Source organism: Odontomachus brunneus, unplaced genomic scaffold (assembly GCF_010583005.1).
Source record: "Odontomachus brunneus isolate Ranch 3 - 2012 unplaced genomic scaffold, Obru_v1 Obru_scaffold_030, whole genome shotgun sequence".
Classification (NCBI taxonomy): domain Eukaryota; kingdom Metazoa; phylum Arthropoda; class Insecta; order Hymenoptera; family Formicidae; genus Odontomachus; species Odontomachus brunneus.
Window position 1 is genome coordinate 1264401 of NW_022639480.1, and position 17280 is coordinate 1281680.

The 17280-nt window shown below is 46.1% G+C and overlaps 2 protein-coding genes across 2 annotated transcripts in view; one reads left to right on the forward strand and one right to left on the reverse strand.

Moving 5' to 3' along the window:
• The window catches only part of LOC116843131 (cell adhesion molecule 2-like), a 136108-nt gene extending 123849 nt beyond the window's left edge, over positions 1-12259 (reverse strand). Inside the window, exon 1 of the mRNA XM_032813239.1 lies at positions 12089-12259. The gene's annotated coding sequence lies outside the window, so the exon portion shown is untranslated. The remainder of the gene's footprint in view (positions 1-12088) is intronic.
• The window catches only part of LOC116843126 (tyrosine-protein phosphatase Lar), a 754320-nt gene that overhangs the window by 229656 nt on the left and 507384 nt on the right, over positions 1-17280 (forward strand). The window lies entirely within an intron of this gene.

The window sequence follows — 17280 nt, forward strand, 5'->3', positions numbered from 1 at the left end:
GAGAGAGAGAGAGAGAGAGAGAGAGAGAGAGAGAGAGAGAGAGAGAGAGAGAGAGAGAAGAGCGTGACTTTGTTCCCTCGATAAGCGGATTCTCCGATTCGCCGGATGTGTCCTCCTCATGCGAGTGTTTCATTTCTGGCCATTTCTCTCTTCTTCCTCCATTGTGACGCAGCGTGGGCGCACGCGCCGCGAACTTAGAGCCGGGCAATTTAGCGAACGATGTACTTAAAATCCCCGACAATGTCTTACCGCTGCTTCACGGTTCTCCGTGTTAGTCAGTTTTTTAAGCGATAAATTTTGCGCTTAATGGCGACGTATTATCCGTTTATCGCGGTCCTTCCCGGCTCCCGGTCCCGAGATCGAACCGTAAATTAAATTTAACAATCTGCCGGCCGCGTTCACAAAATCGAGGGGGTAGATATTTTATGGTGGCGCAGTGGCTGCGACGCGACGAAAGCTCGGCGGAACTTCTGGAGGGACGAAGGAGTACGCGGGGCTAAGTCACGCGGTAAGTCTCGTCTCGATTCCGTATACACAACGAAAGTCCTCGTCTCTACGCTCGTCTACGATATGCTCGCACGTGGATAAACCTGCGGTCTAAAGTCCCATTCACACTCAGCGGCGAGAGCCGGGAAACTCCCGCGGAGCGTTTCGCCGGAGAGGAAGCAGGAGATATTAGATGGGAAACGAGATCGGCTGTATTTTAAAGTAAAAGTCTAAATGGGAACGAAAACATATCGTTGTGCACGGAAAAAAAGGTTTGGTTGAATTAACCAAATATCTAGTTGAATATGAACGATTCAAAAATTCCGATTAAAGTAATCCGAATTCTGTTTAAGATTTTTGGTTGACTTAAACAGAATTGGGGTTACTTCAATCGGGATTTCTGAATCGTTCATATTCGACCAGATATTTGGTTGATTCAACCAAACCTTTTTTTCCGTGTGGAGTCGAACAAATCGGGAGGCGCTCATGCGATCTAAGAGGATCGAATGAAGATCAGGAGACGCGGCGGAGATGCCGAAGAGGCGGGCGAGTGGACGATGAGACGAGACGAGGAAGGAGCAGCGCAGCCACGCGCACTTTCATCGTCTCGTCCATAAATTTCTGTGCACCTTGGGTATTCCGCGGGTGTTCCGGGGCCGCGGTCGTAGCCGACTGTCTCACGAGTGTTCATTATGGAACTTACACGAGTTATATGCGCGAGATTTTTGTCCACCTCGTTCGCCTCTTCATTCGCATTGTTGGTATCGCGATGTGACTACATGAGGCAAGATACATTCTGAACATTGTGACGCTACCTTAACGTATCGCTGCGGCCGCCCTTAATAGCTTATATATGGTGCGTTCCACAGACGCTAGCAACACACTCGGATACTGCGAGTCTTTAATCAATTATGCAAATGATCTGCGGACTACTACTGTATATCCATCTTCTCTTGCCACCTTGCCTTCCCTCCCTCCTACTGTCCGTCACGCTAGAGGGAACGCGCAATTTAGACGTCCTCTGCTCTTTGTCCCACCACCTGATAGAGTAGCGAGAAGCGTCATCGCACGCCCAGGAGAGAGGTATCTCTCCGTTCTCCCCAAGTGCGTCTCGCTCTCCGACCCAGTTGGCGCGTGGTTGTTTATTAAAACTTCCAAATTAACCGGCTTTGATCACGCTTGTTTTGCGCTTTTTGCGCTTCGGTATATTATTTATTACAGCGACTAGAGATTCTCGTGATTTCCCTCTCTCTCTCTCTCTCTCTCTCTCATCTCTCTTTCTCTCTCGACCTAATCCTCTCGCGCAAATCGCCTCCACGTCCCAACTCCACCTCTCACACTCTCTTCGCTTCCACGCTGTGCGCTTTCATCCGCCTCTCTTTCATTGCCTCGTCGCTCCGCGTTCTCTCTTTTCTTCCTTACTCTCTGTCCCCCCTTTCATGCCGTTTACACTATCCGCCGAGTATCGTTCAGTCCTCGTAACGTAGTTTTGGCCTTTGCGCGAGTATCCTTTTACTCTTCTGCCCGACGGCTCACATCCGCGTTTCTCCTCTCATCCCTCGAATTCCCTTCCGTCCTCTCGTCTCACACGCGTCTCCCTGTCCTTCTCTCTGTCCCTTATTCTGGCGCGCACATTTGTTTACTTTCCGTGTCCTCGCCTCTCCTTCGTTTCCTTTTGTTCGTCCAACCAGTTAGTTACGTTTCGCACCTTACTCTCGGGAAGATATAATATCAGCGTGATGGTCAGCTACCGAGTGAGTGTGCGCGTATTTATGAAAAGTAAAAAGAGACACGTAGAGATGGAGAGAGAACAATCTGTTTGAGCCAGTCGTGTAATCGCGGCAGAAAACACGTAATAATATCCTCGACGTGTCGTATTTGTCATCGTGTAAGCGTGAGACGAATTCGTGATGACGTTACTTTGGACACGATTGAGATTACAATTGAGAGTTACCGATAGCTGCCGCGGAATAACAACTCGAACGACAGCTGGCGGGACGGTAACAATTTGAGCAGTGCTAACAACTCCGAAGTGAGAGACCTGAAAAATGGCGAGTTGCGAGACTTTGGAAATAAAGGGTTGCATGAGGTTTCGAGGTTCAACGCGCGCGCTTGTATGCGCGACACAGTTTCGGAAACTCCGCCGTTGCACCGTGAGCACCCGCGAGACTTGTATCCCGGGACAAACTGGATGAGAAACTGCACGAAACGCGTCCAGACTAAGATCTAACGGGGAACATATGCTGTATAGGACGTATATATACGTGCACGCCAGCGCCACCGAGACATCTTTGCCCCGAGACGTGCCGGATCGCGTGCCCTTTAGATATTTCCGGCTCCCATTACGCATGGCGCGATTCTCACCTCGCGTTCTCGCGACGCGAAGGAAGAAATCGAAATTGCCGAATAATAACGCGGTTATTAACGCTTTCCTTGAATAACGCGGTTAATTTAATCGTTCGCCCGACGCCACCGCGATCGATCGGGCGAAACTGCTCGCGTTCGTACAATCCACCGAGGTCACACCGAAGAAGGAAAGTTGGAGAATTCGTGTGGTGGCTGAGACTCTTATTAATAGTCGTCAAACTTCAAACTTGTTCTACGTGAAATATTCTAGTCTTCTAGAATTTCTTAATCTGTACAATATATATATTTTCAATCGCTGTATTCAGCTGAGGGACTCGCACCCAACTCTAGATTCAAATCTGAGAATCTCATCTGAGACAAGTAACGACTACTGATGTAAGTCTCTCAACGAGTATCCAAAAGTATAGCGGCAAGTAACCATATTTGTAAGGCTACATTAAATTAAGGAATATTAAAATTTGTGGTTCGATTACTACATGGTCGAATCACCCTCCTCCTCGATAAAATTTTATAATATTCTTGCAAAGAGAATAAATTCTTCTCTTTAGCACTTGATATTTTATTGTTGAGGAAGGATTTTCTGAATTGAACCGTTACTCGAAGGACGAAAATTACTTTGCGCAATCTTCTTTTCGAGAATATTTTCCTGTGTGTAAACTTTTAGTTATGGCAACAAATACACTTTCAGCGAATCATAATCAGTACGATTTAGCGAAGTTTCGCGTTCATAGTCTGATCTTGCGGTTGAGATCGTCTCGAGTTCACCTTCAGGTGCGCCGCAGTCAGTAAATTTGGCACTTACAGGTAAACTTGAGACGATGTTAAGTACACGTTCCGACTGTGAATAATCAAAGTTCTTTTATGCGCGCTTTCTCTTCTATTCTTCGCATTAGCGCGAGCGCGAGTATAGATCGGTTAAAATGTTCTCGCGGACCTTGCACATCGGACGTAGAATCGCCTGGCAGGATGACTGCCGGAATAATCGGCGTCGAACTTGCGCGGCGGTTCGCTGATGAATTGGGGGAAGTGCCGGCTGACCAAGATCCGCCAGAGTAGATACATACCGGCGCTAGTCAGACGGCCGGGTGGAATCGGTGCGCCGGGACTTCCCATCGAATTAGAGAAAAGTGTTCTCACGGCGTCTTGCACACGCCGCCGCAAGGACAAACTTCTCCGTTAATCTCCTGGAAACCCCTACGGGGCTCGATTTATCGAGGATACTCGATACGAGGAAGCTTCCGCGTCTCTCGATTTATTCCGGCCCCCTCCGGGCGTCCCGTCTGTTCGTCCGTTCGTCCGTCCGTCCGCCCGCCCGCCCGTCGCGTCCTGGATCCTCTTTCTCTCCCTGCCGATTCTTGGCAACTTTCCGCCTATCGGGGCCGCGCTTTTTCCCATTATACTTCGCTCAGGCGTTTTACAATGAGGCACTTGTATATTCGAGAGGACTGAGCGCGGCGACGGCGGCGACGACTACGGCGACGGCGGTGGTGGTGGAGTCGCGTAGCACACCGATCTCGCGCGCCGTCTCTGTTTCGGGGGTTTAATACGGTGTAACTCGGAGTCGGGGAGCAACACGAGCGTGCCGCTCGGAATATCTACGAGCTTCCGAGTGCAGTAGCTCAGATATATACAGGGACGTCGCTTCGTTTACGCACGGCTACTTCTCGGCCGTATCGACACTACTGAATATCGTGATGTTGGGAATTAAGACACCTCCTTGCATCCCGCGTTTCTCGCGTACACGCGGGAGATACTGTGCCCCGTTATACAGACGTACATGAATACACGTGCAGACACTCGTCGTGACAATTTAGAATCGCTCTCTCTGTGAAGCGCGCGAACTTCATCGTGTCTCTCTTTAGAAATCTCAGGTCTTGCTGCGTAATTGCAGGCGGTAACACGGGTCTCTTAATCCCGGCCCTCCTTTCGTGATTCTGACACGCGCGATTGAAATAACTCGCGACCGGCCATTGCACGAAGGATTAAAAGCTCCCTCTCCTGTCCCGATGTCCAAAGTGCCGAAAGTTGAATTTGCATTTTTTTCGCGGTGGGGGGAGAGGGGCGCTCGTCGTCAAGCGCAAGCGAGAGAGACGGAGTAGTCGGCTTAACTCGCGCATATTTCGCGGGATTAGCAAGCGCGATAAACGGCGACGCGAGTGGCGCTCTGTGTTTGTGACCGGGGAATTTCGAATCTGCTAATCGCACTGCTTTCCTTTTTTTCCGGCCACGCCGGCTCTAATCATTGTTAAAAGGGCAAAAGTGGAACGGAGGCGGTAAAGCGCTCAGCGCCCTCTGAGCGGAAGCAACGGCTGGTGGAAAATGGCCTCGAACTCGGACTCCACACTCGACTCATTAGCTTGAATTATTCGAATAATATTTCCTTGTCCGCTGGAGAAATCAATGCGTCTGCCGAGGCAATGCATAATTCATGTCGCGGTATCAGACGGATCGAAGATTAATAGGCCTGGTCGGCCGTTCTCTAATCGAACATTTACCGTCATTTCGCCGCTTCCCTTTCCCTCTCTCTCTCTCTCTCTCTCTCTTCGTCGGTTCTTATTCTTCTCTTGCTTCCTCTTTTGCGTCTTCTTCCTCCACCTTTCCTTCCTCCGTTACGTTACTCTCTGGTGCCTTCAAAGAAATCGACAAGTTATACCCACTGGAGGGCTTTTAAATGATTCAGGATATCGTTAGGTCGGTGTTGGTGGTTGGTTCCAGAGAGTACCGTCGGGCAATTCCAGCGGGTTGCTCGTCGACAAAGAAGAACGGTCCCCTCGATCTCCCTCGCTCCTGCCGGCAACATTCTGCTCGATATTGTAATTTGCTTGATATGTTCTCCCGCACTGTTCTCTACGGAGCAGACGAAACCTAATGGACCGGCTGCTCTGGCAGGTATCGCTGCCTTTTCGCGAAGCTCCTGCCTTTTCGAATCCGCGAAAAAAGATTTGATTGGAGAGTAAGAATTTAATTATTCTCTTTAAAGTGCACCGGTCGAAAGTTCGCATCGGAGGAAATGTTTGACCTCTTAAGTTTAAATAAAGGTCTCCTCGCAAACTGCAAATTAACTATGAGACGGCCCGGCTCTCGATCCTTTCCCGCTTCTCTGACGCGACACTCTTTTAAGTAGAAATGGAAGCACATTAAGAGAGGTTCAGTGACTTTCAGGCCATTGGAAGATCTGGCTTGATAATAAACGCACATATTCTCGCGGTGACACCAAATTCTCGCTCCTGTCGAAGTGAAATGAACATTTTGATGGCGTGTCCCGAAAGTTCATTCGTTAAAATCGCCCGCGAGATTTCGACGGCAAGTAATTTTAGCGCATATACACAGACACGTCCGTGGGCAGTGAGCGCGATAGGTATTAAGATTTTATCGGGACGAGCACGTAGCGACGGATAATTTAACGGTCCGTTCCCGGAAGTCGAGTGACGTGACGCAGAAGCTAAGCGCAATCGGGGGGAAAAAACAGTGTCGGCTGGATTTTAAAAGGACCCCGGCCGAACGGGCGAGGATGTAATGCGGTTAGTTCTAGTCACGAGTCGTCCAAACTTCGATGGCACGGGCTAAGAATATATTTCAATTGTAATCGTTAAAAAAGTAGAGTACGGCGAAATAGCACGACGGAGGGACGACGAGGACGCGAGAGGGCGGGAAGGGGAACGCGCGAAGAAGCGCGAAGAATATCGGCCGTCGACGAGAGTTCTGGCTCCGCGTGGAAGCGGGACACAATTTATCTCCGAAGCTATACTCGAGGTGTTCGTTAATCTTGCTTCAGCGTCGAATATTTTTAGTCGCGTTTATTCTCACCTCACCCTCGTGATAACCGATATAATTTTTATCATTCGCTGAATTATTTACGGTTTGTACGGAACGACGAGGAAACACGCTGAGACAGAAGTATCTGGTTGTGAAAAGTGGAATCAAACGAGAAGCAAGAATATGCCTCACTCATTCGTTATTAAAAACTTTGAAAGAGATCGGTCTTTCTTCTACGTGAGACAAATCGCGAGAATAATGAATTTGTCATGAGTTCGTCACGTTATTTACACCTTCTCTGTCATGTTTAATTACACTTTCCAATTTTACATTAACGGATTCCTTATACACATCCTAACTCTGTTTTTCTCTTCAGCTGTGCATCCCTATCCATTTATCTTTCCTCCTAGTTTTGTTTGTGCGAGGGTAAATACGATACTTACGGCCTCCGTTAAAAATGGCCGCGCTTCAAATACGTACGGATGACCGAATGACCTTTACCGAAAAACCCCTGCGCTCCTCCCTGCTTATTCCCGACCGGTCTCCGGTCGCGTCGTTTATCGCGCGCGCCATCGATTCGATCTCGCAATTTTTAATTTTCCCGAAAGCCGCCGTGCGTGCGTGTCACGTGGCGCGAAGAGTCTCCAGATGTTGGTGATACATCACGCCGGTTCGAGCACCGCGAGGGAGAGAGAACGGCGGGTCCCGGTTATATCAATTTCGCGCGGCTGCGTCCGCTGTGCTTCCCGTTTCGTCGTGAAAACCACCGACGCCCCTTACAAATTGCCATCACGGGTGCTAACTAAACGCGCGCCGCTACGCTCAACGGCAGAAACGTCGACCCATTAATATCGCGAGAATGGCGCGCCGCGGGATCGCCGATGCTCTCGTCGGGTACACGCCCGTACGTTTTCCCAGCGCGGGCTGATTGCGGCACGCGAGAAACACACGCCGAACGCTGATAAAAATTGCGGCGTTCGTTTTGTTTGTGCTGGTCAATTGATTCTTCGAGTAGATGCGTCTCATTTTAATTGTCCAAGTAGCCCGCTAGCGCTGATCCGTGATACACGATGATTTCCGTGACGTTATCGAGCAAGAGCCCGCTTACGCCTTCAGGTGACAACCCCGCAGGGGTACATAGATTGTAATCTCGTTACCAATCGTTTATCGCGACGATACCTCGGCAAATAATCGGATAATAAGTTGACAGTCTTTGTGCCATTTGAGAAATAGGTTACAGACATTTTCACTTTGTATTTACATGTATTTTTCGACTAAAACACCAAAACATAACGTGCGTAATAATATGAGCAATCAACGTAACGATTTTACAACAAAATTATCAGAGTCTAAGATCCGTAATAATAGATGTTATATGAAACTTTTTTCAAATAAAATATTCTTTCAAATATAAGATCTCAGTTCAGAGTTAAACGGGAGTTTTTTAATTGAATCGCGATTGCAGATATAATGTCATATGTATCGTATAATTCAGCTAAAAAACTTTGGTCTAATTCTAAGTGAAAGCTTAAATATCTCACGTAAGATAAATTTCAATAACGATTGTTAATACAGATTTGATTTTTTTCAAGTATTTGGAAATAACCAGAAACGTTGGTTCGTAAATCCCATTGTCGATTAGCAGGTACTATACACCCGTGCAACTATACTTATAAGTAAACCTACTTAAAAAGTACACTCCGATTTTCCAATTTGGCACAAATGTAGAAGTACAAAAAATATTTAGGTCATATTTTTTTCTTTGTCACTTAATCAGTAAAATCAACTATTTCTTTAGAACTATTGTTATATATGATATAGAACTCTAGAACTATTGTAAAACAAAGCGGAACTCTAAAGAAATAGTTAATTTAAATAGTTTTTTTGATTAGGTGCGCTGCGAGAACTTAGCGCACCTTTTTTTGAAAGTCTGTTTTTTTGTATTTAGTGACCGGAACTATTTAAAATTGTTGCATAGAGCTCTAGAACTTTTCAAGAGAGTATCAGAACTGCAAAAAAAATGTCATATTTTTGAATATGGTGTGCCAAGACTTGGCACACCATATTTAAAAATGTGACATTTTTTTTAAAGATTTGATACTCTCTTGAAAAGTTCTAGAGCTCTTTGCAACAATTTTAAATAGTTCCGGTCATTAAATACAAAAAAACAGACTTTCAAAAAAAGGTGCGCTAAGTTTTCGAAGCGCACTTAATCAGTAAAATCAACTATTTCTTTAGAACTATTGTTATATATGATATAGAACTCTAGAACTATTGTAAAACAAACCGGAACTCTAAAGAAATAGTTAATTTAAATAGTTTTTTTGATTAGGTGCGCTGCGAGAACTTAGCGCACCTTTTTTTAAAAGTCTATATTTTTGTATTTAATGACCGGAACTATTTAAAATTGTTGCATAGAGCTCTAGAACTTTTCAAGAGAGTATCAAAACTTTAAAAAAAATGTCACATTTTTAAATATGGTGTGCCAAGTCTTGGTGTGCCAAGTCTTGGCTTACTATTTTGGTCCACTTTGAGTTTCACGGGTAGTTTATAGTTTTTTAACGTTCTCACTCCTATCATCAACGAGTACAACAAAAATACATAAGAAATAAAATTAAATATAAGATATAGTTAAGTAATTTTAATAAAATTGGCATAGCTGAAATACGAACCATTCTAAATACTAAAAACAAAAATACATAAGAAAACCATTCATATTCATAATCAGCAAAAACGCCTATATCTTGTATTCAATTACTTATGCATTTTTGTTGCACTTGTTGATGATAGGAGTGAGAACATTAAAAAGCTATAAACTGCTCGTGAAACTCAAAGTGAACCAAAATGAAAAAATGTGATCTAAATATTTTTTGTACTTTTACATTTGTGTCAAAGTAGAAAGAAATCGGAGCGTAACTTTGGGATAGATTTATTTAGCGCCCATGTGCACACGTGGCCACGTCAACACAAACTTGACAGACGCGTGCATACGCTGGTACTGAAGTACGTAAAGTGCGGGAGGGAGCGGGATACAGTAGCGCGTGATATCAGTAAAGATGAGCGCGTAAGGGCCAAGCAAGTGTGAGCAGGAAAGCTGCGCGGGTAGGCGACGTATAATGGCGAGTATTACGGGCACTTAGTCACTTTTGTGCCGCGGACGCTATTGTGCTGAAACAAAAGATGTCGAATCCCTTGTGGGGTTGAGCTGTCCCGCGCGAGCCAACCCGGCATAGCGCGGTACGACGCAGTGCGGCCCGCCGCTCGAATAAGCATGGGTGCTGGCGGCGAAATTAAGCCGGTCCTTCTTCGAGCGGGTATGCTTTGTTCTAAGGCGTGCTCTCTCGAGCTCGCACTGGCCACACGACGAATTTGCGGCGAGCACAACGTGTGTATGCGCGCGCCCCGTACTGTGCGAGAGAGTGAGAGAGCTTTCTTGCTTTCGTTCCTTCCGTCTGTCCTTTCCGGGCAAACCGAGAAGCACATTGTATGAATGTCTGTCCCTGCAGCTCTTTTGTTATCGCGGTGTTTCGTTTTGAGCTTTAGCGGAACGCGAGTTTGCACTCGTGCTCGTTCGAGCGCTCGCTTGTTCGATTTCGCGGGCATATCGATAGTGTGTTTAAGATGAGTAGTTTCTGCGTATACACGACGCTCGAGTGGTGTGTTGGAGAACGCGGGCCGAAATGTCTGGACCGAATTATTTCGGGGCTCGACCGCGAAATTTGTCAGTTTCAGTGAATCAGGCGACGCTTGTCTCGCGCAAGTGCGTCGCTTCGACAAGTAAAAGACGGTAGCGTTCGGTTCGCGCGAAACGTCGAATAGTTACTACCTTGCTTCGATTTGTTACTTCATCGCGCATCCTTCCGGAGCTCTCCAATTTGGCTCACCGGAGAGTGAAACGGCGAGAAGGGCGTGAGTCGAGCAGGGCGAGAGGCCAAGTGGGTGTGGGGTAGCGAGAGGAGGTGGTAAAGAAAATTTCCGGTGCATTTGACGTTGCGAGTCTTTCATCTCAGACATCTCAGACACAAAAGGCAATTGCCGAAATTATGTAGATTTTTCCGAAGAATTCACGAGGAATCGACGTTATCCTGCGCGACGGGTTCTTTGTCAGCGGTAACACGCGCTGGGACGTCGTTGGCAAAGGACGTGAATAGGTGGGTGGAACAAATGAGATGTAACCTCATTCGCCATACGTACGCGTCGTGCTCGCCGTGCGCGCCGCGTCTAAACAGTTGTTCCCGCATTTACTTTTCGACGAGAACATCATTCGTGCACCTCGCTGGCGGCGCCCGAAACGAGTGCAAGGAGTGCGTGCGTGCGTGCGTGCGGCGCAATTCAGTCGTATGTCTTGAGAAAAATAGAGACTGGTAGAGTGAGAGAATTAAGAATTAATCCTGACATAAATATCCTCATTTTTAATCATTAAGAAACATACGTCTATACGTCTTTCAGATGATAAAAAATTTTTAAATTATCACATTGTACTCTTTTTCTGTTTACTTTAACATAATTTTAATGCATAATTTAAGTTTCAAAAATTTTTGTTGTTATATAAACACGGTGGGCAATTCTAATCAGTACGGGCAATTATCTCTCAATGTTATCGCTGCTACCGGATGAGATTTCTGGCCACACTGGTGCGTGCATGTGTGAGTAGGTAAATGTGGTGTGAATGTAAGCATATGTGGGTGTGTGTGCGTGTGTGCGTGTATGCGTACGTGTGCGTGGGTGGATGCATGAATTGGGCGCATGTTTACGATGATTAGTTACAGAACAGATAAGGACTGAAGACCGTCACAATCCCACTTCGAATCTTATAACTTTTGTCTGAAATATTTTTTGATAGTTCTTTTGCTTAGTTTATGAGATAATTACCCGTACCGATTAAAATGGCTCACTTATATATTACATTTTATTGAGACATACAGTAATATGTGTAATATTACTGAATTTATTGAGTACAATAATATGTAATATTACATATATAATTGTATTAATAAAAACTTAATATATTATAAATTTTAATTTATATTTTATCAATGAAAAATCTAAATCTTAATCTAAAAAAAAGAATTATTGAAAAAATTGTCTTAATAAAAAGAAAAGAAACTTTGTCACATAAAAAATGTGAGACTAAAGTAAACACAAACTTGAGAGAGATTAAGAAACGAATGAAAATAAAGCCCTGTAAAAAAATTTTCATAGCATAAACATAAGATCCTGTCATTATTAAAATTTTATCACTGCGATTGGACTTTATTAGTCCAAATCATTCATTTTTTAATCTATAAAATTTGTACACATAACTTCAGATATATACACGCAAAAAAAAAGCAAAAAAGAGGTAGCATTCGGGCATTTTTAGATTTAAATATAATGAAGTACTGTTTAAATAATATCATATGTCTCTAAAACGTATAAGAATTTACGTAATATACGCTTCAGAGACATACTAGATTTTCAAACAAAGTCACTCACTTACTTCAAACAGCTGAGACAGACTCGGTTAGAACCGCCACCGACGTAAACTCAAAGCCAACTGTCCAGTAGAGGAATAGACGAAAGCGTTGATTATCGCAGTCGGTATGGGGGGGGAAGTGAAAGCAACTGCGTGTATACGCTTTGAGAGCCGTAGAGTTACTACGTTAGGGTTAAGTACGGTGTAAATTATAACGGGCCATCTACAATGAGATTGACAGTGGGCAGTAAGACGTAAGTAGTAAATTGACTAATCATAGTCGATTGTTCTTCTAGTAATCGACTGTGGTTGGTCAACTCGTTTACGTCTTACTGTCTACTACCAATCGCATTGTAGATGGCCCTTAATGAACGATGTGGCGTTATAGTGAATTAGTCATGCTCGCGGCGCAACCGTATCGCAGAGATAGGAGAATATCTCGACCAAGATAGCCCATTTCCGCTATCCATTTTATTCGGGCATCATCCAGCTGGCTGCTCCGCATCGGCCGAGTCAAAGTCGTCCGATCGAATTGATCCGCGCCGACTGTGCGCTTCGTTTCTACATGTTGGATCTGTCGCTTTGAGTGCATTTGCGCTTACAGTGGCATCGATCGCAATGAGCTGTGGGATTGAGTCGCCGCGGCCGTTTGCGTTTGTTGTCCATCGAATTGTATATAGGCCGAAGAAGAGGGAACGGCCGGTTGGTCGGCCGACTGTTTGCGCGATGATGGCCAAAAGGAGAGAACGTGAATTGAGATAGGTTAGATAGGATTAGAGAGACTGCGCGATCCGAGTAATCGAGCGATTTCCGATTTCGACGATGTGTTGTGCAATTTTTAGTTCTTGCTATTAGTCTTGTGTTCGCGAAATTGAATGACAGTCGAGACTATTCGTAGATTTTAGTTGGTAGATAGGTGGGTTTCTGAAAGAAAATAAATACGAAAAAAAATATAATGTCCACCTTGGAATTCTCTGAGTTTTGCAAGTTTTCACTGTAGCCTCAAGGGCATTTCTCTACAAATTATTCCAAGTGCAACTTTGTTAAAGTTTCAGGAATATTGTGTTTTGTTTACGGTACGAGTGTTGTTATTAGTAGAAATATCATCAAAGAGAGATGGTGCTTTCGCGAGTAAATGTGTTCTTCATGACTCAAAAGGAAATAATATGTAATAAATCTCTAGTTAAAATGATTGATTTTGTTAGAAGATGCTACCACTTTTTTTGGTAGGTTTTGTTGAAAGTACGGGGTTACAGGAAGCAACAGTTTGCAATTTTAATTATTTTTTTTCGGTATAGACATTTTCCTTACAGAAACATACGTTAATACTGCTCTTGTAGCACGCGTACGCGCCCATTCCTCTCCTCTTGCATCTTGCTCTCACCCTCGTCTTGTGCACCGTTTCAATTACGCGATCGAAGGTATCTCGTCTCGTGACATGATGCGACACGCATGGGACTGGGTGATATCACTCCTTTGGAAATTGTGGCATCTAACAATCGACGAATATCTTCTCGCTCCGAGCGCAATCAGGCGTAATCACTCGGCCGCGTACACGGCGCCCGTACTTCCCGTACAAGCGTGGCTCGTAGCGGCGAGAATTCACGCTCCAAGTCTGCGGAAGGATTCTGTGCACGTCGCTCTATATCGGGGGTTTTCTGTCCCCTATTTCGATGATGACTACTTTGTAATCAGCCACCGTGATTTTTTGTGTTCGTCTTTTCTCCCGCGGCGCACTTGAAGTTTCCCTTGTACCGACTGCTCGCCATTGAAGAGCGAGGGTTCTCTTTTTGCCAAGCCATATTTCGAAAGAATGCCAGCGCATTCAAAACGTGCTCTTTCTTTCTCTCTCCCTCGGAGGCACTCTCTCGTGAGAGACGCATAATACGCTTTATTGTTCGCGAAGGTACGTCTGTGTATGGTTCTTTTACCTTTTCCTGCGTAAGAACAATTGCGGAATAATAGCGCACGACTACCATCGCTCGCCGACGCCCTGACGGCGCGACTGAGAAGTAAACGAGAGGAAAACGGACTCTCTCGCGCCGATAAGCCGAGAAAACTTATCATTGTGCCATCTCGTTTGTTGAATTAGACCACTCACGCGACTAATTTTCTACTCGCGGGTAGCCTGAGGGGCACACCCAGGCATCAAAAGGACTGATCTCGCCTGACGTGCGCCCACGCGACCACACGGATGCTTCTCACCGCGCCGCATCTCATGATTGTTCGCTGTAAGAACGAGGCTTTGATTAAAGGCGGCGCCGAATTGATCCCACGTAACGACGCGCGAGAGCTTTCGCATCGTAGCTGACTTTGATGAGACAATTTGAATAATAGCGACGGCTCTTGACTTGGGAAAAAGTGTCAACCTCCAATCTAGTCGCATGGAGAATTCTTCTTGGAGTGGCCTTTCTAGAGAGAGAGAGAGAGAGAGAGAGAGAGAGAGAGAGAGAGATCGAGCAGTCGTCGTCGTCGTCGTCGATGGAACGAGAGAAATCTACCGCGGGTTATCCTCGTTCCGGTGAATTTATCGCGAGAGAACGGCAAGAAACGAGGAGTCGTCGTCGCCGACCGCACAATTAGCGTTAATCCTCGTTAATCCGCGTCTCTTCAATCTGCATTCCTTTGTCCTTCCACCCTGCGACTCGACTACGTGAGTACCGACGGGGTAGACGTCGTATGTAACGGGGGAGGATTAAGAATCAATGCCGTGGCGGAAGAGAGGGTGGCAGCGGCGGCGGCGACGACGACGACGACGACGACGACGACGACGACGACGACAATGATGATGCGCCGGAATGAAAGGTTGAAGGTAACCGAGGGTGTAGTTTATCCCACGAGTCTGGTTGTTAATACTTCAGTTTCGTGTATTTACGACGCCGATCAATATCCTATTCCTATCTTGTTCTGTGTGCCGGAAGCGACCTAGATCCGTAAACTAGACAACAGTTTAAGGTCTCGTGTGGAGAATATGTGACAAGTTCGCCTCCGCGTCTTCTCTCCTCTTCGTCCCCCTCTCCCTCCCCCCTCTCTCTATCTACCCCTTTCTTCGCGCTGGGCCACGTTGAACGTGAGGAATATAACGAAGTACTTTGCGGCATCTGCAGTTGATGCTCCGAAAGCCTGTTTCCTCTAATTATGTCGAGTCGTCTTATGTTCCGTTTCTCGCGTACGTAAGAAGCACGTGTGCCTACAATGTAATGCAATTTGTTATTGTCGTCGGTCTGGTCTATCCCGTTTGGAGTCGCAGTCGATGAAAAATCGGGGAACTATATCCGACAGAAGCCGATGCCGTCGATACCCGGCTTTATGGAAGCCATTGAGGCGGAAAAATACGCGTACAACGTTACGCCGTATCGCCTAACAAGACGGTCGCATCTACGGTTTTGTCCAATCAAGTGATCCTATTGGCACATGCCGCCAGCTTACAACCAGAGAGGGATGATCGATCTCTATTTACGTCCGCGTGTGTCCGCGATCGGATATCGGGGCGGACGAATGCGCGTAAGAGAGAATGGCGTCCGACCAAAGGCGGCCGACACGAGTCGGAGATATACGCGAGAGATTAGAGACGGGTGCGGTGTAATGATTTATCAAGCTTGCGAGAGAGTAGCGCTCGTAATCGATGTTACATCAGTGTATCTATGTAAGGGGCGGATTTATGTAGTGGCGGTGGCGGTGGTCTTGTTTTAATTACGACGCGTGCCGTTTATCGACACCGCAGAGAAATTCCCAGATACGGTATATATCTCAACGAGAAGGCCCGAATCTGTTCCAAGATTGTTTAACCCACTCTGCGATACCAATTGGGAATCTATTATCTCTTATCTCTAAGCATGGGTTTCGTCTAGTACCAAAATATTATGGGACGTCGTGTTTATTCCCTGGTCGGTATAGTATTGAACAAGCTAAACGCATTTTTTCATATCAACTATTATATATGCAACAGAATGAAGTATGAAATAAATGTTTTTGAGACACGGAATATATTTTACCGATTAAATATAAAAGTTATTCGTCGGCATATACTCTGTGCAATGCTGGTCTGTAAAGTCTAGGAAAAGGAAACTTGGGGTATCCAGGAAACTTGGGGTTTTCCGCTTAGGTAGTCGAAGCATTACTTTTAACCAAGAAGCATAATTACTCTGGACAATCGAACTTAATTAGATGTCATGAAATTTTGTACTCGGGCCGGATGTATCGACAGTGCACGTCACAAAACCGCGAGAATGGGAACAAAAGTGAGGGAAAGACAGGCGAAAGTGCGCGGGGCATGAAAGCAGCGTAAACTGCAACGCGGACGGACGCGGCTTCGTCCGTCGTGCTCGGCGTCGTTCGGCTTGTTCACATTGTTACCATAATCTGGCCGAGCTAGGCCCATTGTTTGTCATTCAATTTTTCCGCTGGATTTTCATCGCGGACAATGGGCTAGCGCGGCGCTTTATAAGTTGCGCGAATTACATGGGCGAACGTAGCTCGTAAATATAGCCGGTGAAGCGAGAAAAACGCTCTCTCGCTCTCTTAGCGGCGCGACGACTTCTCTCACCTGCGCTCCTGTTCCGCTCCGCTGTTCCCTTCCGCCGACATTCCGCGGCGAAGCTCTCGGCGAGCTTCTCGCCCGACTCAAGCAAAACTTATATCTGTCATCGCAAATTGAATAACTAGGATAAAAACAGGCAATTTCGGTGGAACGACTTTTCGCAAAAGTAGCTAAATTGATGCAACTGGGACCGAAGGAACGTGATTTATTATTGTTATTGTCTTTTTATAACCCTCGGGAAGCAACCCGAGGATCGCGGATTCCGCGCCACCTCGCCACCCTCCCTCTGTGTTTCTCCTTTCCTCTCGCGTGCTTTTTTCCAAGCGCCCTTCTCGCACGAATCATCGTTATCGAGGTCGCCGATAAAAAGCAGAGTCCATCCCCATGAACGAGAGAAAGAGAGAGAGAGAGAGAGAGAGCTAGAGGAAGAGAGAGAGAGGGAAAGATTGCCGGGCTCGTCGGCGAGACCGCCGCGACGAATGGCTGGGTAACGGTTACGGAGTAGCACCTGCGAGAGGAGAGTACACGGAGTCCGCTCGTAAATCAACGGAATTTCGCGGCCATTCCGGGACAATTTTATGATTTAATCCAGTGGATGCGTGAAGGTTGCGGTTGCGAACGGGCACGGAGTGCAAACGCGGACGCTCGCCCGTCCGTCCGTCCTCTTGTCTGCCCG